A 23,596-nucleotide genomic window follows, 5' to 3' on the forward strand; every position below is an offset into this window, starting at 1 on the left:
CATTAACCACTGTGAAACAGCATTAATACTCCAGCATGGGCTACTGACGTCACAGACCATGTCATTGATCACTGAGAGACTGGAGAGAGAGAAGCAGTGGAGCATGAGAAAGGCAGTCCCAGTCCCCCCAGACCACACAGGCACATACTACCTGGCTGTGTTCTAAATTGGTACTCTATTTGTTTCATAGGACACTACTTTTTATCAGGGCCCATAGGGCTCTGGTCAAAGAGTAGTGCATTATGTAGGGGATAGGGTGCCATTTGGGACACCGCCTCAGACGGAACATAACATCTTAGCACGGCAGCCATGTGGCTTTAAACAGACACTCAACCAAGGACACAATGTCCTCTGTGTGTCATGTACTAGTGCTGTACACACTCAGGCGCAGTACATTTACTCCATTGACATTGACCAACACACACACACACATACAACCATTAATTCCTTTCCTGCGATGTGCTGTACTCTCCTGCCAAGCTCATTTAGAGAGGATTATAAATGACGTGTATTCATCTTGTTTTCTTTAGAGGTTTATCATTGTCGCTTTGCACTGGGTTTCATATTTTTACAAAGCATTATCTGACATTGAAGGACATCGGGATTGAATGAGAATAAATGGCGTCCTGTTTGCTCTTCGCCTGAGAATGGTCCAAATGCGTGGTCTGCGTCCCAAATGGCGCCCTATTCCATACATAGTGCACTACTTTTGACCGGGTCCCCATAGGCCTCTGGTCAAAAGTAATGCACTAGGAAATATGGTGCCGATTGGGACGTCCGTAGGTCTGCAGGATCTCCTGCAGGTCCACTCTCCTGGCCAATCATTCTAATGGGGCTCATCAGATAGGTGAAGGCTGAAGGTGACTGGGAAGAATTACGCTCCCTACTCTTAAGTGTTCTTTATGCCCCCTTTTCTTGGAGGACGATTCTTACCTAACAGTTGTTGCCACATCTATGGGTTTGTATACTGTATAGGCTTAGTGCTTTTACAAGGCCATTTGTATGGTTTCTCCTCACTGGGAGCAGAAATGTGCCTGAGCAATAAACACCAGCAAATGTTTTTTCTTGAGGCCCCCATTATTAGCCAAATAATGAGCATTCTGTGCAAAACCCCCAATTTAGACCAGCCCACTGGGCTAAAGATGGACCGGCCCATCTGGCGTTCGCCCTAACTGCCCTATGGCCAGTAAAATTTTCGCTTTAACGTTTGTTTGTCGTTTTTATAGCATTTTTCAAGGGTTTTCATTGGGTTTATGCTAAATCAAATCAATTTGATTTGTCACATACACATGGTTAGCAGATGTTAATGCGAGTGTAGCGAAATGCTTGTGCTTCTAGTTCCGACAATGCAGTGATAACCAACAAGTAATCTAACTAACAATTCCAAAACTACTGTCTTATACACAGTGTAAGGGGATAAGGAATATGTACATAAGGATATATGAATGAGTGATGGTACAGAGCAGCATACAGTAGATGGTATCGAGTACAGTATATACATATGAGATGAGTGTGTAGACAAAGTAAACAAAGTGGCATAGTTAAAGTGGCTGGTGATACATGTATTACATAAGGATGCAGTCGATGATGTAGAGTACAGTATATACATATGCATATGAGATGAATAATGTAGGGTAAGTAACATTATATAAGGTAGCATTGTTTAAAGTGGCTAGTGATATATTTACATAATTTCCCATCAATTCCCATTATTAAAGTGGCTGGAGTTGGGTCAGTGTCAATGACAGTGTGTTGGCAGCAGCCACTCAATGTTAGTGGTGGCTGTTTAACAGTCTGATGGCCTTGAGATAGAAGCTGTTTTTCAGTCTCTCGGTCCCAGCTTTGATGCACCTGTACTGACCTCGCCTTCTGGATGATAGCGGGGTGAACAGGCAGTGGTTCAGGTGGTTGATGTCCTTGATGATCTTTATGGCCTTCCTGTAACATCGGGTGGTGTAGGTGTCCTGGAGGGCAGGTAGTTTGCCCCCGGTGATGCGTTGTGCAGTCCTCACTACCCTCTGGAGAGCCTTACGGTTGAGGGCGGAGCAGTTGCCGTACCAGGCGGTGATACAGCCCGCCAGGATGCTCTCGATTGTGTATCTGTAGAAGTTTGTGAGTACTTTTAGTGACAAGCCAAATTTCTTCAGCCTCCTGAGGTTGAAGAAGCGCTGCTGCGCCTTCTTCACGACGCTGTCAGTGTGAGTGGACCAATTCAGTTTGTCTGTGATGTGTATGCCGAGGAACGTAAAACTTGCTACCCTCTCCACTACTGTTCCATCGATGTGGATAGGGGGGTGTTCCCTCTGCTGTTTCCTGAAGTCCACAATCATCTCCTTAGTTTTAGTGACGTTGAGTGTGAGGTTATTTTCCTGACACCACACTCCGAGGGCCCTCACCTCCTCCCTGTAGGCCGTCTCGTCGTTGTTGGTAATCAAGCCTACCACTGTTGTGTCGTCCGCAAACTTGATGATTGAGTTGGAGGCGTGCGTGGCCACGCATTCGTGGGTGAATAGGGAGTACAGGAGAGGGCTCAGAACGCACCTTTGTGGGGCCCCCGTGTTGAGGATCAGCGGGGAGGAGATGTTGTTGCCTACCCTCACCACCTGGGGGCGGCCCGTCAGGAAGTCCAGTACCCAGTTGCACAGGGCGGGGTCGAGACTCAGGGTGGAGGGTACTATGGTGTTGAATGCCGAGCTGTAGTCGATGAACAGCATTCTCACATAGGTATTCCTCTTGTCCAGGTGGGTTAGGGCAGTGTGCAGTGTGGTTGAGATTGCATCGTCTGTGGACCTATTTGGGCGGTAAGCAAATTGGAGTGGGTCTAGGGTGTCAGGTAGGGTGGAGGTGATATGGTCCTTGACTAGTCTCTCAAAGCACTTCATGATGACGGAAGTGAGTGCTACGGGCGGTAGTCGTTTAGCTCAGTTACCTTAGCTTTCTTGGGAACAGGAACAATGGTGGCCCTCTTGAAGCATGTGGGAACAGCAGACTGGTATAGGGATTGATTGAATATGTCCGTTAACACACCGGCCAGCTGGTCTGCGCATGCTCTGAGGGCGCGGCTGGGGATGCCGTCTGGGCCTGCAGCCTTGCGAGGGTTAACACGTTTAAATGTCTTACTCACCTCGGCTGCAGTGAAGGAGAGACCGCATGTTTTCGTTGCAGGCCGTGTCAGTGGCACTGTATTGTCCTCAAAGCGGGCAAAAAAGTTAATTAGAGCTACATGGATATTTGATGTATTTTTTGCTAGTGGTAAGCTAAGCCAGCCATGTCCCTTTCCAGCTTCCCTTTCTCTGTCATCTACAGGTAAACGTTTAGCAAAGGGCCAGGGGAGACTACTGTGGGCTGTGTCACTGAGCGTTTGGCTTGGCTCTCCATCGGCCACCAGCGACAGAGGAGCTTGTCACAGGCAGAGGGAATGTAATCCGGATAGGGCCATGTCCATGTCACCAACTGCCGCCACCACAGACAAACTCAGCTCAGATTACTATCGTGTCCAATAACATTTGATGTAATTCCTTTCTAAACGATTCTATCTTTAAAAAATGGATTTTCTTAAGGCCACAATCAGGTTACGATTTGGAGTCTGTGCATGTTTTTTCTCCTGTCTCGTTTCTCTAGTCAGTGACCTATTTTTTTTAAAGTCTTTATTGTTTAAATCCCTTTTCACAGAAAATGTAATGCCTTGCTACGGCGGGGGGGGTTGTAGGACATGTTGCTCCCTCCTGTCTCGTCACAAAATATTGTGGAATTTGCGTTATCTTGCATTGCATCGATCTGTCTGTGTCATAAAGTGGTTATATCAGGCCCTAGGAGGGAATGCTGTTTATTATGTTTGTTTCATTCAGATGTCCTGGGTTTGTGTCCCAAACCACACCCTATTCCTTTTATTGTAGCGCACTACTTTTGACCCTATGGGCCCCTGATCAAAATTAGTGCACTAGACAGGGAATAGGATGTCTTTCCTCTACTCTGGTACATCAGTGGTTCCCAACCAGGGTACTTGGCCTATCCACAAGGGGTACTTGGCCTATCCACAAGGGGTACTTGGCCTATCCACAAGGGGTACTTGGCCTATCCACAAGGGGTACTTGGCCTATCCACAAGGGGTACTTGGCCTATCCACAAGGGGTACTTGGCCTATCCACAAGGGGTACTTGGCCTATCCACAAGGGGTACTTGGCCTTTCCACAAGGGGTACTTGGCCTATCCACAAGGGGTACTTGGCCTATCCACAAGGGGTACTTGGCCTATCCACAAGGGGTACTTGGCCTATCCACAAGGGGTAATTGGCCTATCCACAAGGGGTACTTGAGAGGACTCTTGAGACCATAGGCCTACTGGCATCACAATCATCACACCATCATCTGGCATCACCATCATCTGGCATCATCTAACTCAGTTTAGGAGCCTGAGATTTGCTGATAATACTGAGGGAGTCCTGCTCTAGGATATGACAATGTTGCCCTGTCCTTTGTTTTGTGTTGAGTAACCCAAATACGCCCAGAAGGCTAGGTCTACCGAGTAGCCTAGGACTACCATTTTGATGTTTGTACTTGTTTTTTTTTGTATTTTGAACCATTTATTTAAGAGAACCCCAATGGAAATACATTTTCAAACGTGTCGTCGTTGATTATTTTAAATGCATTATCCACGCGTGGTCGTATTGTGATTGAACTTGTCAAAGAGATCTATCTATATAAAAATAGAAACCAGGATTAGTCTTGTAATGATCTGACGGTTTCTTAACTCAACTTCGGGTTCTGTCACGTGTTTCCTTCTGACTGACAATGACCACACTGCACTTGTCCAAATGGTTGGTGAATAGAATCTGTACAATGGCTGGATCAATGTGTTCCATTTCTAAAATCACGTATGACCTTTTCCCCTCTGGGACAGCCATCCACCCTGTCTGTCCCAATTTAGTGCACTTCTTTTGACCAGGCTGTCCTATAACCCCGTGGGGCTCTGGTCAAAAGTAGTGCACTGATATAGGGAATAGGGTGTCATTTTGGGACATTAGCAGGCTCATTCATAAAGATTAGAAGTGAGTGTGGGTGAGTCACAGCGTGCCTGCCAGGCAGCATCTCTGACAGCAGTTCTTTTTTTACTCCTCACACAATGGGGGGAGAAAATAGCCCCGCGAATAGCACTCCTCTCTTCTCAGCCTGAGACGCTAATAAAAACATCACGGAGAATTGGATTCAGGCAACGAATCCATGGAGCTCAGCTTTGTCTCCCGATAAAGACTGTGAAGTCCAAACGGTGTATTTGGGTGTTTGGAATAATGCACTTGGGAGCAGCCTATTCCACGTGTGGGACTCTCACTTCCTATCTCAGTATAATGTTTTAGTTAGCACGGGTATTCTCAAGTTCAGGATGTGCATATCACCCTTCTTTTCTTCATGCTCAACTTTCACCTTGCCCAACACAAAGGTTTCAGCCTACAGAGAAACCTGTCATTATATCATGTCTTATCTTGTGTAGCCAAAACTTTGCATCTCTTCCTTTTCTTTCTTTGGCAGACTAAACCGGTTGCGTTTGCTGTCCGCACAAATGTCAACTACTGTGCCACCAACGATGACGACGTCCCCCGTGCCGGGCATGGCCATCTCCTTTGAGGCTAAAGACTTCCTCCACGTCAAAGAGGTCAGGGGTTACAGTACTATCAAATGGGGACGAGGATGATGGAGGTGGAGGAGAATGGGAGAAGAATGAGGATGAGGAGGAGGAGGAAGATGATGTTGACAACAATGATGACGAGCAGAAGGGGAACACAGATGTATTAACCAGTTCATGTCCGTCCCCCTGTAGAAATTTAATAACGACTGGTGGATAGGGCGCCTGGTGAAGGAAGGCTGTGAGATCGGTTTCATCCCCAGTCCTGTGAAGATCGAGAACACTCGGATACAACACGAGCAGAGAGCCAAACAGGGCAAGTTCCATTCCGGGTACGTACCCCCCCACCTTACTGCAATCACCATGGAAACTAACATGCACCTCACCCAATCATTATTCTTGCATTGAGCCGACCCTTGAGATAGCCGACACTGTCATCCAGCAACACCTCAGATATACTGATATGAATTATATAGCTGATATGAATTATTTCTCTTTGCAGTAAATCGGGAGCAAACTCCTCTACCAGTTTAGGTGAAGTGGTTCCTAACTCGCGGAAATCCACCCCCCCTTCCTCTGGTGAGTAATGGAGGGCCTTGCGGCAGGCGTTTGGGGAAAGGTTGCCACGTTTTTCACAGACACAAACAAACTCTTCACTGTAATACTTGGGGAGTTATTACCAAACCTTCAATCAACCTCTAAGAGGGCTTGAAAAGGAAGCGTGATAGAAATAGGAGACGAGGGTGAGTTTCATTAGTAAGGTCATTATTTTGACCTTACTGCTGGCCTATCTTTTGTACACTTCAGGCGTTACTGTCCAATCGGTTGCTAAATCTACACGACGTGGCCCTTTAGTGGAAATGTTAGAATGGTGTTTATGTCTTAAATGTTTGCTTACCTTATGTGCTATCGTTTACTGTCATTGCTCACCCCAGTTTGACTCGAGTTAACTCGAGCTTGATTATGGTCTGTATAGTTTGTTTATGTGGTGGAATAACCTGTGTACATGTCCAGTGTTAGGTGTTCAATGTCACCCCTTGTAACCTCCTGTGTTTGCCTCTGTGTGATGGTGGCCTTGTGTTGTGTCCATGTGCGTAGCCTTTGACATAGATGCCACAGGCTTAGACCCAGAGGACAATGAGCTTCCAGTCCACCTCCGCTCCCCTAAAGCCAGTCAGCCAAACACTGTCATGTCATCCACCCTAGCCAAAGAGAAACGAATGCCCTTCTTTAAGAAGGTAAACGTGGCATCTACGCCGGTATTTACTCTCGATCTCTCTCTCTCTCTCTCTCTGTCGGTCCGTCCGCACAGCTACCCACGACAACTGCCTCACTGTGGCTGCTCAGCATCACCCTGTCCACCGTCTGTCCGTTCCCCCCGTTCTGTTTGTCCTCTGTGTCCCGCCATAGTCCGTGTCTCTTCCCTCCCTCCACTGGGCGTTCGAGCCATTAGCATGCATGTTGCCAGTTTCTTAACCCTCTGTCTCTCCTCTTCCGTCTGGGCCGTAGCTAAGCAGAAGCAGAAGTCGGTAAGTTATCTTGCCGTGCAGCATGCACCAACCCCCAGCAGGGCCTTGGGGGTCTGGGGGATGTGCATCGGTGATTTCTCTGCAGTGGTTGTGGTCGTTCCTGACACTCCCATCTAACTCACTGTCGTCGCTGTGGTGTCTCTCTGTGTGTGTGTGTGTGTGTGTGTACATGTGTGTGCATGCGTGATGCAGATTTAGTGGGAACTCATTGTATTCAGCTATTAAACCAGAAGTGTATCTACATTAGTGCTGTTGCGGTGATCATATTACCGCCACACCGGCAGCCATGAGTCATGACCACACTAAAATTCCACATGAACATTGAGTCACAATAATCTCCTGTTATTCACTCTGGACATGCTTTGATAGCACCCAACATGCTAGACCATCAGGTTCTAATGGGCTGAAACTCAGGGTGCTATTGTCCCTCTAACCACTCTGACATCAATGCAAATGCAATATAAAATCACATCAAACACATATCGTCAATACAGTAGGACCCCAGTACTCTTAAAACTATCACTGTGATGATCAATTTTGAAGAACGAAGTTCAACGACAGTTTGAAACCGTGTAAAAACACATATTTGAGCTTATGCATAGGCTTTAAAAAAAACTGGAATTCAAATGATTGTGCCGTGATAGAATACATAGCCTACCGTATTATACACATGGCAGAAAAACATCAAACATAACTCATTTAAGATGTCTTTGGTGCATCATTGGTCGAGCCTATTCTCCAAAATGAAACAAATGGACCTATGAGTGTAGACTGTATTATTATGCATACTGGATGGACTGGCTACCTTTATGCTACGCTCTAAAATGTCTGTCCATGAGTCTGGGAGAGAACCTGTTTGGTTCATTGAGAGCATGCTCCTCAAACAGTGGGTGATGCGTGGAGTGAAGTAAGTTTTCTTCTATTTATTTCTCAGCTGCTCGTATTAAGCACATGCTCCACTGTAAACCCGAAGTAGCCTACAACACGGACCAGTGGGAAAGCACGCGGCCTCCATTCGCTAGTCGAGTGAATATAGATGACATGTATCGTTTCCCCTGCCCCTGTTCCTGCCCAGTAGATACTGGGCCATGCTAAATCTCAACTAATTGTTACCTATGAGCAAAGACAAGATTAAATTGAGAATAGTCTGTCTGAATGGTGGGAATATGATCAGTTGATGAGAAAACGGCTGTGCAGCCTGAGCCAAGGAACAGAGCTCAAGCTTTTTTCCCCGACTTTCTCAAGTCATCAATAGCCTGTTGGAACGGTGTGCGCTGAGAGTTGGGAAGCAAGCTCAGGGAGTGAGTGTTTTAATCAATTAACACAACATAATACAAAATAAGAAACATGAACCATGCACAGACAGGAAACTGAAACAGAAACAATGACTCCTGGGGAAGGAACTAAAGGGAGTGACAGATAAAGGGCAGGTAATCAAGGAGGTGATGGAGTCCAGGTGAGTGTTATAATGCGCTGAGGCGCGTAACGATGGTGACAGGTGTGCGCCATAACGAGCAGCCTGGTGACCTAGAGGCTGGAGAGGGAGCACACGTGACACCTATAATCACACCATGCTGCCCATGTACAGTATCAGTCAAAAGTTTGGACACACCTACTCATACCAGGTTTTTTGTAGAAAAGTTGTGGCGACATCAAAATTATGAAATAACACATATGGAATCTTGTAGTAACCAAAATGTGTTAAACAAATCAAAATACATTTTATATTTGAGATTCTTAAAAGTTACCACCCTTTGCCTTGATGACAGTTTGCACACTCTTGGTATTCTCTCAACCAGCTTCATGAGGTAGACACCCGGAATGCATTTCAGTTAATTTGTGGAATTTCTTTCCTTCTTAATGCTTTTGAGACAATCAGTTGTGTTTTGACACGGTAGTGGTGGTATACAGAAGATAGCCCTATGTGGTAAAAGACCAAGTCCATATTATGGCAAGAACAGTTCAAATAAGCAAAAGAGAAACGACAGTCCATCATTACTTTAAGACATGAAGGTCAGTCAATCCGGAAAATGTCAAGAACTTTGAAAGTTTCTTCAAGCTCAGTTGCACAAGCGCTATGATGAAACTGGCTCTCATGAGGACCACCACAGGAAAGGAAGAGCCAGAGTGGTCCTTCTGTAGCTCAGTTGGTAGAGCATGGCGCTTGTAACGCCAGGGTAGTGGGTTCGATCCCCGGGACCACCCATACGTAGAATGTATGCACACATGACTGTAAGTCGCTTTGGATAAAAGCGTCTGCTAAATGGCATATATTATTATTATTATAGTTACCTCTGCTGCAGAGGATAAGTTCATTAAAGTTAACTGCACCTCAGATTGCAGCCCAAATAAATGCTTCACAGAGTTCAAGTAACAGACACATCTCAACATCAACTGTTCAGAGGAGACTGCGTGAATCAGGCCTTTGTGGTCGAATTGCTGCAAAGAAACCACTACTAAAGGACACCAATAAGAAGAAGAGACTTGCTTGGGCCAAGAAGCACGAGCAATGAACATTAGACCGGGGGGAAATCTGTCCTTTGGTTTGATGAGTAGGTGAACGGATGATCTCTGCATGTGTTTCCCACCATGAAGCATGGAGGAGAAGGTGTGATGGTGTGGGGGTGCTTTGCTGGTGCCTATGTCAGTCATTTATTTATAATACAAGGCACACTTAACCAGCATGGCTACCAGAGCATTCTGCAGCAATACGGCATCCCATCTGGTTTGCGCTTAGTGGGACTATGATTTATTTTTCAACAGGACAATGACCCAACACACTTCCAGACTGTCTAAGGGCTATTTAACCAAGAAGGAGAGTGATGGAAGTGCTGCATAAGATGACCTGGCCTCCACAATCACCCGACCTTAACCCAATTGAGATGGTTTGGGATGAGTTTGACAGCAGAGTGAAGTAAAAGCAGCCAACAAGTGCTCAGCATATGTGGGAACTCCTTCAAGACTTTTGGAAAAGCATTCCTCATGAAGCTGGTTGAGAGAATGCCAAGAGTGTGCAATGCTGTCATCAAGGCAAAGGATGGCTGCTTTGAAGAATCTCAAGTATAAAATATATTTTTATTTGTTTAACACTTTCTTGGTTACTACATGATTTCATATCTGTTGTTTCATAGTTGTTTCATAGTTTTAGCCAGCCAGCTAATTTTCAACCGCAGTCCCTGGGCAGGTTATTAAAAACAATTACAATATAGACAATCATTGTGCAGTGAGCACACGCAGAGCAACATAGGACAAGCAAGACATAGCATACAGACAGAGCAAAAACAAAAAGCAGCAAGACAAAATTCATAAAAGTTACAAAGTGTTTCCACACCTCACAAGCTACAGACAACAGACAACATGGAAAGCGGCAACACCCAGCTAGGGACCATGTTCACACATCTGATTGACCTTTAGCCATGTATTCATACATTATATGAAAGTGTGATAGGTGGTGCAGTGTGTCCAAACTTTTGACCGCTACTGTATGTTTTGATTTCTGAGACATTGTAAGGTTTGTATCATTCACATCTAAATCTAGCATATAGGACCTGTTTCAAATGATCAGTTTACGCTCAACATAGCCACTTCATACAGTATGCGCAATCGCTTCGTAATGGGAAAAAATATCCCTTTTTTTTTCAGATAAATTCAATTATATTCTTCTTACTATAAAAGCATATAAAATAAAATAATGGCACAGGATTTATAAGTATAGATTTTCTTCATGTCATCATTTTTTAAGACTTAAAATGAAATAGTGGATATATTGTAATGGTGTATATTAAATTGATTTATTCAACTTTATTCAAAATCAGCACCTTATTTATTCAAAATCAGCGGCTTGTATCTGGGGAGGCCTGGACATGATAAACGTGTTAATTAATGGTAAATTACCTGAGACCGCCATCTTTTGCATGACAATAACCGGCTGACAAAATGTCATGACCGCCACAGCCGTAATCTACAGTGACAGCTATTAGCGTCCGTGTTGGTTTGGTTGTGTATCTTTATCACAGCAACATGAATCAAGTGTGACCTCCATTAGAACAAATACAACTACTATTCTCATGTTAGTCTAATTATGAAACAACTCCCATAAAAAAAACATTATTTTGTCAAGCACTGCCATATTAATACACAATTTCAGAGGAGTTATGGAAATCCCATAAGGGCTTTCTTGGCACATGATGGTGTGTGTGTGTGTGTGACTTTCTATGCCTGCCTGTGTGTGTGTGTGTGACTTTCTATGCCTGCCTGTGTGTGTGTGTGTGTGTGTGTGTGTGTGTGTGTGTGTGTGTGTGTGTGTGTGTGTGTGTGTGTGTGTGTGTGTGTGTGTGTGTGTGTGTGTGTGTGTGTGTGTGTGTGTGTGTGTGTGTGTGTGTGTGTGTGTGTGTGTGTGTGTGTGTGTGTGTGTGTGTGTGTGTGTTTCTATGCCTGCCTGTGTGCCTGCCTGTGTGTGTGTGTGTGTGTGTGTGTGTGTGTGTGTGTGTGTGTGTGTGTGTGTGTGTGTGTGTGTGTGTGTGTGTGTGTGTGTGTGTGTGTGTGTGTGTGTGTGTGTGTGTGTGTGTGTGTGTGTGTGTGTGTGTGTGTGTGTGTGTGTGTGTGTGTGTTTTTGGTTTTCTTTTTACAATAATCAGATAAAGAGGTGCAGTCTCATCTCCTTTCCAAGACCATGCAACTACAACAACAATGGAAACAATAGCCACCATTTTCCATCATCCAGCAGCGTGCATTATTTTAGTAACAATAACCCTGTAGCCTAGGCCAGTGAAATGTGGCCTAAAATATTTCAGCGTCCTGACCGGTAGTGCTCCAGACTTGGATGCTCTGGCCCTGCATCTAGCAGCACTTTCCCCGCTCTGATGTAACGAGAGTTCCCCAGGGACAGCCAGTGACGGCAGCAGATGTTAGCAGTTGAAGAAAAATGAAAGAGAGAGAGACGGACCGAGAGAGACAGATACAAGGAAAAGAGAGAGCTAGAGAGAGAGAGAGAGAAGGGGGAGAGATGAAGACAGAAAGAGAGAGCGAGAGAGCTAGAGAGAGAGAGAGAGAGAGAGCTAGAGAGAGCTAAAGAGAAAGAAAGGGGGGGAAGAGATGAAGACAGAAAGAGAGAGAGAGAGAGCTAGAGAGAGAGTGAGAGAAAGGGGGGGAAGAGATGAAGACAGAAAGAGAGAGCGAGAGAGTTGGAAGGGGAGAGAGCGATAGACAGGAAGACATTGCTGAGAGAGGCTAAGACACAAAAACAGGGTGAGATGGAACAACAACAAACAAAAACAGCACGAGCGGTGCTATCGCCTCGTCTCTCTCTCTCTCTCTCTCTCTCTCTCTCTCTCTCTCTCTCTCTCTCTCTCTCTCTCTCTCTCTCTCTCTCTCTCTCTCTCTATCGCTCTCTCTCTCTCTCTCTCTCTCTCTCTCTCTCTCTCTCTCTCTCTCTCTCTCTCTTCATCCATCTGTCATAGCTGTCTCCATTAGTGCTCAGATCACGCACTGTCGCTCCTGTGGAGGTGAAAGCGTTTTCATTTTCCCTGCGAAGCGATGGCGTGTCTTGTCTGTCTGCCGGTGCGTTCCTCAGACATACTGCACCGTCACACCGCTGGAACTGTGACAGCGCACACAGATGTGGCATTAGAGGTCTACTGCCTCGCTGTCACCCACACACACACACACACACACACACACACACACACACGCATCCCTCTGAAGCTGTCACTGAGATGCACTGAGCTCCCACTCTGTCGCTGTGTGACTGGGTTTCTCTGCTAGTTTGTTTCCGTTCTACCGTTTCCTACCGTTTTAGTTCTTATCGTCCTTGTTCTGACTAACCAGTTCCTCTACTGACATTCCCTTTTGAGTAGATATCAATTATGAAATGAGAGATTCTGCTCGGCATACCTTGACCTCCACACAGATTTGGATTGTTGTTCTTATGTTAAGCTGCTTGTCAATTCATTACGGGGTCAGTGAATTCAGTTCAGAGATGATCTTAGCATTTGCTCTGTCTAGAGTGTCATTCAGTATAACGTCTTACCGTTTTATATTTACTCAAAATGAAAACAAAACACCCCTATTTCTATGGACCAGAAAACCATGATGGATGAAGGGATGTACCAGTCCCAGATTCCACCTTTAACTGGCATCCTTCATGTGTGTTGAGTGTAAACTGGAGCTCACAGTTAGTACAACTAATTTCATAGTTTGCCAAGTTCCTTTCAGTTCTAATAATTGGTACAGTGTGTATTGCTTTTTCCCCTGGACTTAGTGTGTAATGTTGAGTGTGCATGCTTCCAAAATGCCGCCATTATTTCCTATTTAGCGCACTACTTTTGACCAGGGCGCTGGTCAAAAGTAGTGCACTATGTAGGGGGGCAGAGTGCCATTTGGGCTGCGGCCTCTGTATAATAATCCCCCTGGATGTGAAGCTGATGGGTTGTTTTCTGTCGCCGGGCAGACGGAACACATTCCTCCATACGACGTTGTGCCTTCCATGCGACCTGTGGTCCTGGTTGGACCGTCACTGAAGGGCTATGAGGTAACAGCATTGTTATTATAAGGGTTTGTTATAAGTTGTTATGCAGTTGTTATAAGAGGTTGTCACTGACACTACCACCCTCACCACTATTATATTCTATTTAGATCACTACTTGTTATGTTTGCCAAATCCGGTAAATTTCCCCCAAATTACCAGGTTTCCCAGAAACCCAGGGAATCTTCCAAATTGGAATTCTGGAAAACCTGGACATTTTGGGGAAACCCTACTTGAATTGTGCAACCCTACTACTGGTACTAGCACCACTACTTCACTCACTAATACGTTCTGTTTACACTAATTCCACTTCTACTACTTGTCCTCATTGTGGACACATAGACACGCCAACAGAGCTGAGCTGTGTCTCTGTGGTTAATGGGAGGCAGAAAGGGGAGGTTCCTCTGGAACCTGATGAGAACAGGACACACTAAGTTGAGGAGGAGTACAGTTGTTTACATGGGAAAGGCTGAAGTGCTGTCAGTCAATTCTGAAACAACAGTCTGTGCTGTGGGGCTCCCTCTCTCACCAACAGAGAGCTTGCTTCAATTCACCAACCAACCCACTAATGCAAACACACACACACACACAGAAACACACACACACACACACACACACACACACACACACACACACACACACACACACACACACACACACACACACACACACACACACACACACACACACACACACACACACACACACACACACACACACACACACACACACACACACACACACACACACACACACACACACACAGTCTGTTTTCAAAATGATGGTCGTTCCATAAATGTTCACTGTGTTTTTCTTATCCCTTTTGCTTGCAGGTGACAGATATGATGCAAAAGGCACTGTTTGACTTTTTGAAACACCGATTTGAAGGGAGGTACGTGCTTTTCTCCCTTCCCCCTCTCTTTATCCCTGTTCAGTCCGCTCTGCCTGAGTCCTATAGGCTGGTATTTAGTCGTCCCGGGAGGTTTTGCCGAAGGAGTATGTAACAAATTTGTTTGGCCTGGAGATGTGTGCTAGCTGTTGCTTTAAATAGGCCTTCTCCATGTCCTTAATAGGCCATAGTGGGCCCTAGTGCAGCGCAGGGTTCTCCTCAGTTCCTCTCCTCTCCATGCACCAGTCCCTGCCTGGGCTTCCTGGCCAGTCTCCCATCCACAGTAAATAAATGATGATACAAAACTCATACTGTACTCATACTGTAAACCGTATTTATATTCTTCACAGAGTGCAAGACTTTTGATCATTAGCAAGATGTTTTACATATGGTATTTGACTATAAGCATACTCACACCATCTCTGTCCTCGTCTACTAAACCTTAGAAATCACAACTCTCACTTCTTCATATGGTGATTTGGTTGCTATCCCCTTTTTATTTGGAATACAGTGTTCTTTCCAAGTGTTCCATTTTGTATTGATATTGATCATGGATCAAGGCTATTTGATTCGGAAATCAGAGCACGCTCTCTTCTCTCTCTGACCAGTTATTATATTTTTTTTCTCTGCCTTCCTATCAGAATATCAATCACTCGTGTCACGGCAGACATCTCTCTTGCCAAACGCTCGGTCCTCAACAACCCTAGTAAGCACGCCATCATCGAGCGCTCCAACACACGCTCCAACCTTGGTAAGTTCTGGAAGTATGAGACCTCTGTGTTCCTCTAGTGCCCTTTGTATTTAGAGAGGCTAATTGCATAGAGAAAAGGGAAGGAGTCAAAGATTAAACAAAGTCTTCTGCTGTGTCCCAAATGGCATCCTATACCTCATACAGCGGTGGTGGAAAAAGTACTCAATTCTCTCTCGTAAAAGTAAAGATACCTTAAAAGAAAATGACTCAAGTAAAAGGGAAAATCACCCAGTTAAGATACACTTGAGTAAGTCTGAAAGTATTTGGTTTTAAATATACTTAAGTATTAAAAGTAAAAGTACAAATAACCAAAAAAAATCCTTATATTAGGCAAACCAGGCGGAAATTCAGGGTCACACTCCAGCGCTCAGATATCATTTAAAAACAAAGCATTTGTGTTTAGTGAGCCCGCCAGATCAGAGGCAGTAGAGATGACGAGGGATGTTCTCTGTTTAGTGAGCCCGCCAGATCAGAGGCAGTAGAGATGACGAGGGATGTTCTCTGTTTAGTGAGCCCACCAGATCAGAGGCAGTAGAGATGACCAGGGATGTTCTCTGTTTAGTGAGCCCGCCAGATCAGAGGCAGTAGAGATGACCAGGGATGTTCTTGTTTAGTGAGCTCTGTTTGTTCTCTGTTTAGTGAGCCCACCAGATCAGAGGCAGTAGAGATGACGAGGGATGTTCTCTGTTTAGTGAGCCCGCCAGATCAGAGGCAGTAGAGATGATCAGGGATGTTCTCTGTTTAGTGAGCCCACCAGATCAGAGGCAGTAGAGATGATCAGCGATGTTCTCTTGATAAGTGTGCGATTTCAACCATTTTCTGTCCTGCTAAGCATTCAAAGTGTAATGAGTACTTTTGGGTGTCAGGGGAAATGTAGTGAAGTAAAAGTTGTCAAAAATATAAATAGTAAAGTACAGATACCCCAAAAAACTACTTAAGTACTTTACACCACTGCTATACGCTATACACTACACTCTTAGAAAGAAAGTTGCTATCTATAGCCTAAAAGGGTTCTTCGTCTGTCCCCATAGGAGAAACCTTTGAAGAACCCTTGTTGTTTCCAGGTCGGACCCTTTTGATTCCAAGTACAAATGTTTTGTGTTCCATGTAGAACCCTTTTCCACTGAAGGTTCTACATGGAACCCAAAATTGTTCTACCTGGAACCAAAAAGGGTTCTCCAATGGGGACAGCTGAATAACCCTTTTGGAACCCTTTTTACTAAGAGTGTCGTTCATGACTTTTGACCAGGGGACATATGGCTCCAGTCAAAAGTAGTGCACTATATAGGGAATAGGGTGCCATTTGGAAGAAAGCCTTGAAGATGGTTATAGTGCAGACCTACAGATGTTGGAAGGGCACGATTGACCTGTCTGGGGATGTGATTAAAAAGGTTTGTGTTTGGAACAAAAGATAGGGAAAGAGAGGAGAATCCAGAAGCCTGCTGCCAGATAACAAGGTCAAGAACCCAGCTGATTTTACCAGGCTTGATTAACAAGCTGCGGTTTAGAATGAAACAGATTCCTCAGCTCTGACCTCACGGGGGTGGCCGGAGAGCCAACGGAACTATGGAAGCCACAGTCCTAATCTTTGTATTGGATCACTGACATGAGCAACGGTGCTCTGTAATGTTACTCCTGGGCTGCATCCCAAATGGCACCCAATTCCCTATTGAGTGCACTACTTTTCTGATGTGCCGGTTGCTCGGGCAGCGATGTCCCGGGATTAAAGCCCTTTCTGTGGAGCCTCAGACAGAGCGTGGATGGAAGCTAGTAGCACCTCCCTCCGTCTACCCCCACCGCCCCAGACTGGGTTACACTTAAAGCACTGCACAGCTCTGTACAACCTCGGTGCTCCACTTTTGATGACAAGCTCTTTAACTGGCAGCCAATGCAACTGTATAATTATTTAATCACTTCAGGGACACACGTGTTGACAGTGAGCTGAACCCTAACTCTGTCTCGATGGCAATAGATAGGAAGACTTTTCTGAAAACAACAATTGTTCCCAATGTGGCTGAAGTTATTTCAGGAATCTCTTACAAGCAGACCCATCACTTGAGTTAAGCATTTATGTAAGCATTTGTGTAAGTTTGCCAGTAATATTATGCGGCCTAAGTTGCATTCCAGTCACAGCTGTTAGTTCCTGTTTGATTTCGGCCTAGATATCATCAAAACCCAGTGTTTCCAACAGGAAGCGTCTGATATGAAAAACATCATCATAAAATGCATCCCAAATGGCACTCTATTATTCTCTTTGTAGGGCACTGCTTTTGACCATGGCCCATAGAACTCTGGTCAAAAGTAGTGCACTATATATAGGGATAGAGAGGGATTTGGGATGCATCCATAATGTATTATAATCACCAGACACATCTGGACTCTCCGCTCAATTTCCGGCAACACGCGTGTCTTAGTCATTGCAGCAGTGGATGTGCAAACACAAGTTTGTTTGAGCTTCTAATGAAATGTAATGAAGTGAAGTGTTGCTTGAAGGAGATTTCCTGGACTGTCTGTGATCTATGTTTATGACCTAACCACGTCTATCTGGGGGGGAAAGTGCATTAGCTAATACATGTTCTCACGTTAAATGGGATACTTCCATATTTCCGCATGATCCTATGGCCATTCAGTTTTGATAATCTCTCCTCCTCTCGAAGCCGCATAACTGAAGGGCGGAATGAAAGCGGATTTATGGCTTGACTCTCGTTCTCTCTCCCTCACTCTCTCTCTGTCTCGTGTCTCTCCAACCCTAATGCTCTCCCTCTAGTTCTCTCTCCATCACTCTCTCTCTCTCTGTCTCGTGTCTCTCCAACCTTAATGCTCTCCCTCACTCTCTGTCTCGTGTCTCTCCAACCTTAATGCTCTCCCTCACTCTCTGTCTCGTGTCTCTCCAACCCTAATGCTCTCATTCTCTCGTTCTCTCTCTCTCGTTCTCTCGTTCTCTCTCTCTCTCTCTCTCTCTCTCTCTCTCTCTCTCTCTCTCTCTCTCTCTCTGTCTCGTGTCTCTCCAACCCTAATGCTCTCCCTCTCGTTCTCGTTCTCGTTCTCGTTCTCTCTCTCTCTCTCTCTCTCTCTCTCTCTCTCTCTCTCTCTCTCTCTCTCTCTCTCTCTCTCTCTCTGTCTCGTGTCTCTCCAACCCTAATGCTCTCCCTCTTGTTCTCTCTTAGTAGCTGAAGTGCAAAGTGAGATAGAGCGTATCTTTGAGCTGGCCCGGACCTTGCAGCTGGTGGTTCTGGATGCAGACACCATCAACCACCCAGCCCAATTGGGAAAGACCTCCCTGGCCCCTATCATCGTCTACGTCAAGATCTCCTCTCCTAAGGTGAGGCCAAGCAAGGCAAATAAGTGGTAACATACATCTAGTCTGGTTTCAGTCAGTCACCTTCGGTACATGGGAGGCTACTCGAAGAGAGAGGGTGGCCTGGTTCGGGGGTACCCCCCCGACACTTGTGTCTGCCTCAGTCAAGCAGTGGCTTCCTCTCTTCATAGACTTCTTAAGGATGGGTCCGGTCACCTCAGTGATCCAGTTCTACGTAGACTTTCGACCCTGGGCTAGCTAAATGAGCTTTGCATGTCGTGCTAGCCAAGTTGTCTTAACTCACCGAGGCGAGCTAGCTATAATAACTATTACTGCCTCCCCACTGGTGTTGCTGGGCTAGCTAGCCTAGCTTATGCTAAAAAGTGTCCTTGCTAATGTTGGCTAGCATGCTTAACTTCCTTGAGTAAAACTTACTAGCTTTCCCCCAGCGTTATGGCAACCACATTCCTATTTTAAGTTCCTGGAGTTGGAGGGAGTGACGGAAATGGGGTTTAAGTGCACCTCCGATGTAGAAGCAGCCCTCTGAGCACTTGGCTGGGGTAACTCCCGGAGCGTGGGGCCAAGTATGTGTCTGAGTGACCAGTGCGCCCCTCTGCAAAAACATTACTGTGACAACAGTGGCCCCACGTTTGGCAGACGGCGTACTACGTCAGCCATTGCCAGAGCCCCCTGTGCTTATATAGGGGCCAGGCTTCATGCAGGCTATACAGTCTCACAGAAGCACAATGTATGTTGGACGCTTGTCCATGCTTAATGCTACCCGCCTCTGTTACCCCGCGTTCTTCAGTGTTCACAGTGTTCAAGGGGTAGATCAATCTCCCCAGGGTGAGAGTGACAAGTTGGGTCACTGTGCCCATGGCTGGTTCATTACTGGGATTCATTGATTCCTGCCTGTAGCTCACTAGTCACTATGAGGTGTCTAGTGATGCAGGTTATGGGCTCTATAGGTGATGAGTTGTTGGTAGCGGGGTCGAGGGAACGAGCAGGGTTGGACACGACCACGCTGTTATCCCACATGCAGTCTCTGTGGTCCATAAGAGCCCCCCAAATGAGCTGTCTGTCTCCAGCTCAACACTTTTCACTCCTGAAAATGAGATTCAATTACCAATCACCCCTGTCTGTTACAACAGAAGGGGTCCGTTTTTCAGAGCTACCTGTCCAATTTCCAGCTAGGTTCCAAGGCGTTTTGTCCAATGACTGGTTGGTAGGGTAACCTCCATGATAAAGTTTTGTTCCCTGGGTCTATGTTTTATGTGTGCGGCCCAGCGCTGGGTGCCAGCTGGTTACTGAAACGCATCTTACTGCCTGAACCTGGTGAGCCTCGTTGTGACAACAGTGCCTTCATGTGGCACTGCCAACCGGGGTACGTCACTGATGGCCAGAGCCCGTGTACCCAGAGTGGGCCGGGCTTTAGGCAAACCGTGGCACATAAACACCGTTTTTTTCAGCCAAGTTCCACAGTTTTGACGGGTGGAACTTTGACGGATATGTGAGTTCAATTTTCGCCCGGGATCATGAGAACAGTGACGTCAGGATACAGGCTACAACTTGTTGTGCATCCCCCACGCGTCTGCAGCATCATCACGTCGACTGTTCCCGAAGCCTCAGTACCATTTGTTGAGGGAGGAAATATCCTCCCGTCTCCAGAAACATGGAATCCGAGTGGTTCCTATGTCGAAGACCCGGGACTTCTAGTATTCCTGGTTTACGAAAACGGACAGGACTTTGCGTCCTATTCTCGAACTACGTGCCCTCAGCAAGCACCTCAGAGTCTACAAACCCAGAATGTTCACGATCCGATCGCTATTACATTGATTGGCTGGTGATAGAGTATGCACATGTTTTCCAACCGCTCGGCGATTAAAAAACTGCCGCTCCAAATTCGTTCCATTTATTAAACTCACCATTTATCCAACACCAATCTACTATCGTGACCACCCGGACCTACCATTTGGTTTTGAAGTGTTGAAACCAAACCATATGATTTGAATGAAAACTATGTTAATTAACAGAATGAAAAAGTGACTGTAAGAAGTGCTCATCATTTGAAATAGGCTACATTAAATTACATTACATTAAAAGGCATATAAACACTCTCTAACTAGGTCAAGAACCAGACAGGTAGCCTGACTTAAATACAAATGAAACAAAAATACCTTATTAGGCAGAGTCTACAGTGCCTTTGAATTCATTTTTACAAACACCAGAATTTGGCCAGAATTTGGCATCAGGGTCGTGAGATGGAGAATACCCTCTCCGTGCTTGCAGAGCCACTGGGAGTCTTCAGGCCACTCTTGCCAGGCTGGGCAGGGATGCAGAGTTGTTTTTTTAAAATGTGTAGGCCTAAATGCTTTTTGGTTAAAAAAAAACAGAAAGCTCCTTGAAAAATATAACATGTCATGCCTATTGGGCCAAATCTATTTCAGCCTATTGTATAGATAATATAACTTTTAAGAAGTCCGCTCTTTTGTTTATAAATACTTTGATGCAATAACACACATAGCTAGCTACCCACCTAATTCCCTTCTGTTAGCATGTGCACATAGTAAGTACACCATCATGCTTTAGGGATAGGTGTCTTTTCGGATTCCGCAATAATTATTTAGTTGTGAACACTAGGTCACCACACTACCTCTCTTGGTCTTGGTCGTCCTCATCTTTGTCACTTTGATTTTGCACCTGTGTGTTTTATCATTTTCTTTATGAAAAGATTTAGCGAACTCCATGACAGTAAGCTAAAGCAAGGGGCTATAGAAGAACACAAATAGCCTACAATGCATGCTGGGCCGGGCATTCCCTGAGCTCGTGAAGTGAACGGTACTGGAGTGAAATTGGAGCGAGGGGAGGCCTTTGGGGAAACTTGCTCGGCGCTCCAGTCAAATTGGGCACGCTGCGCTCACATACTCTGGCTGGTGGAGGCGGAGTCGAGGGGGAATTCAATGCTACACACATCCTTGCTACTGTCCTGTTTTCAGTCCCCAGGCTTCATAAGAAACCAGAAAAAGAGCTGTCTGTCTCCCATCTCAGCACATTCCGTTTCTAGGTCTCAAGCTACTCACTCGTGTATCACACTTTACTATTAACACGGAGGGTGTCCAGGTTCCGGCTCTGCTTAGCCAAATTTCGTCTGTGTCACACTGTTTTTGCCCGTGCCTATGCCTACAGGGGATAATGGCTTCTGTGATGGAAATCGTTCCAGTGTGGTTGTGGTTGTGTCCCGCCACCTTTCAGTGCTGAGTGCTACCTACTCACCTGGATGCATCGCTCAGCCTAAGCCGGACGCTTCGGGTATCCCTGTCAGGCCTACGGGCCATGGCCCAGTGGTGGGACCCTCTGCCGTTGTCATGGGGCTCCCATGGGCCGAGTTGTATCCCTGAAGGTGATCGCGACAGACACATCCCCCGAGGTTGCGGTGCGCTGTACGAAGGCAACTCGATTCGGGGGTTATGGATACTGGTGGAGTATCTGGCTCTCTTTCCCCTGTTTTTGTCGGGCTGGGTTGTGCTGGTCAGAACCAACAATCTCCCTGGTTGCTTCAACTCGGGTGCAGATCTTTTATCCAGGTGGGACCTCCTCTCTCAGGAGTAGAGGCTGTCCCAGGTATGGAACATTTTCGGCAGGGCCGATGTCGATTTTTAGGCATTGTGGGAAAACGCGCAGTGACTTCTATTTTTCACCATGAGGTATCCCACGGTGAAGTGGGTGCGCCGGGATGGCTTACCTTTGATTCTTGTGGCTCCCCAGGCAACCTTCTTTCGCAGAGATCATTAACCTTTTAGGCGGGGACCCGTGGAAACCCCTGTTAGGCAGGCACCTGTTGTCCCAGGTGCAAAGGCAGGTATAGTAAGCGATCCTATGGGCCTGACCCCTAAGAGGCCAATCTGATGGCTAGAGGTTTGCCTCTGAATGTTATTGCTACCATTCAGTCTGCAAGGGCGCCCTCCATGAGAGGACTGTATGTGTATAAGTGGCAAGCATTTGAGCTCTGGTGCCAAGATAAAGTACTTTTCAGTGCTCTGTAAGGGACATCCTTATGCTTCTACAGGTGCTTTTCAAGCATTCTCCACTTTAAAAGGGTACATGGCCTCTGGAGTCGGTGGATCTGAAGATACTCTCCTACAAAACCTCCCTGCTCATGGCTATGGCCTAGGCTAAAAGTGCTGGGGACCTCTGTACACCCTTGCTGTCCTCAGTTGGGCGTCCAAAAGCGGCCTTCGCCCCAAAAGTAATGGCTATGTCCTACAGGTCCTATTTACCTTTTCGCCTCCTGCTATTGCTTCTGAAGAGCAACAAAGGTTACATGCCCTGTGCCTGGTGTGAGCTTTACGCACGTACATTAAATGGACCCGGGATATCCGGTCATGTGACCAACTCTTTGTCTGTTTTGCTAATCCAGCGCGCGGCAGGGCACTCTCTAAGCAGCGTCTCTGCCACTGTATTGTGGAGGCTATTGCCCTGGCATATAGCAGCAAGGGGCAGGATGGGGTCTGGCAGCGTCTTGAGCGTTGTTTAAAGGGTTGGCCATAGGAAATATTTGTGCTGCTGCGAGTTGGGCATCACCACATACACATGAGGTTTTATAGCTTGGATGTGTCTGCTCCCAGTATAGAACACCGCATGCTTGCGCTTGGGACAGGGGAAAGTCATTAGACAGGGCGCCGTGTGAGCAATGCTAAGACTGCCGCATCTGGAGTGGTCAGGTTGGGGTGGTCTGCCATGGGCCGTTTCATTTAGTATCCGTTGGGTCGTGATTATATTTCGCAATAGTTTGTTGCACCTAAGATGACTGACTGAAAGGGAACGTAACGCTGTGACTATAACTACTGTTCCCTGAAGGAGAAAAACGAGGTACGACACCTGTTTGACCCCGCACCGCCCGTTCCTGGCCTCACGCTTATCACCTGTGGAAGTCGGGGCTTTCAGCGAGGCTTGGATTTCATTGGCCTTGTCAGGCGTGATTGTAGAT

The 23,596-nt window shown here is 46.1% G+C and overlaps 1 pseudogene; it reads left to right on the top strand.

The window, feature by feature from the left end:
• The window catches only part of LOC124039796, a 52,956-nt pseudogene that overhangs the window by 14,916 nt on the left and 14,444 nt on the right, over positions 1-23,596 (top strand).

This window comes from Oncorhynchus gorbuscha, linkage group LG07, assembly GCF_021184085.1.
Source record: "Oncorhynchus gorbuscha isolate QuinsamMale2020 ecotype Even-year linkage group LG07, OgorEven_v1.0, whole genome shotgun sequence".
NCBI lineage: Eukaryota > Metazoa > Chordata > Actinopteri > Salmoniformes > Salmonidae > Oncorhynchus > Oncorhynchus gorbuscha.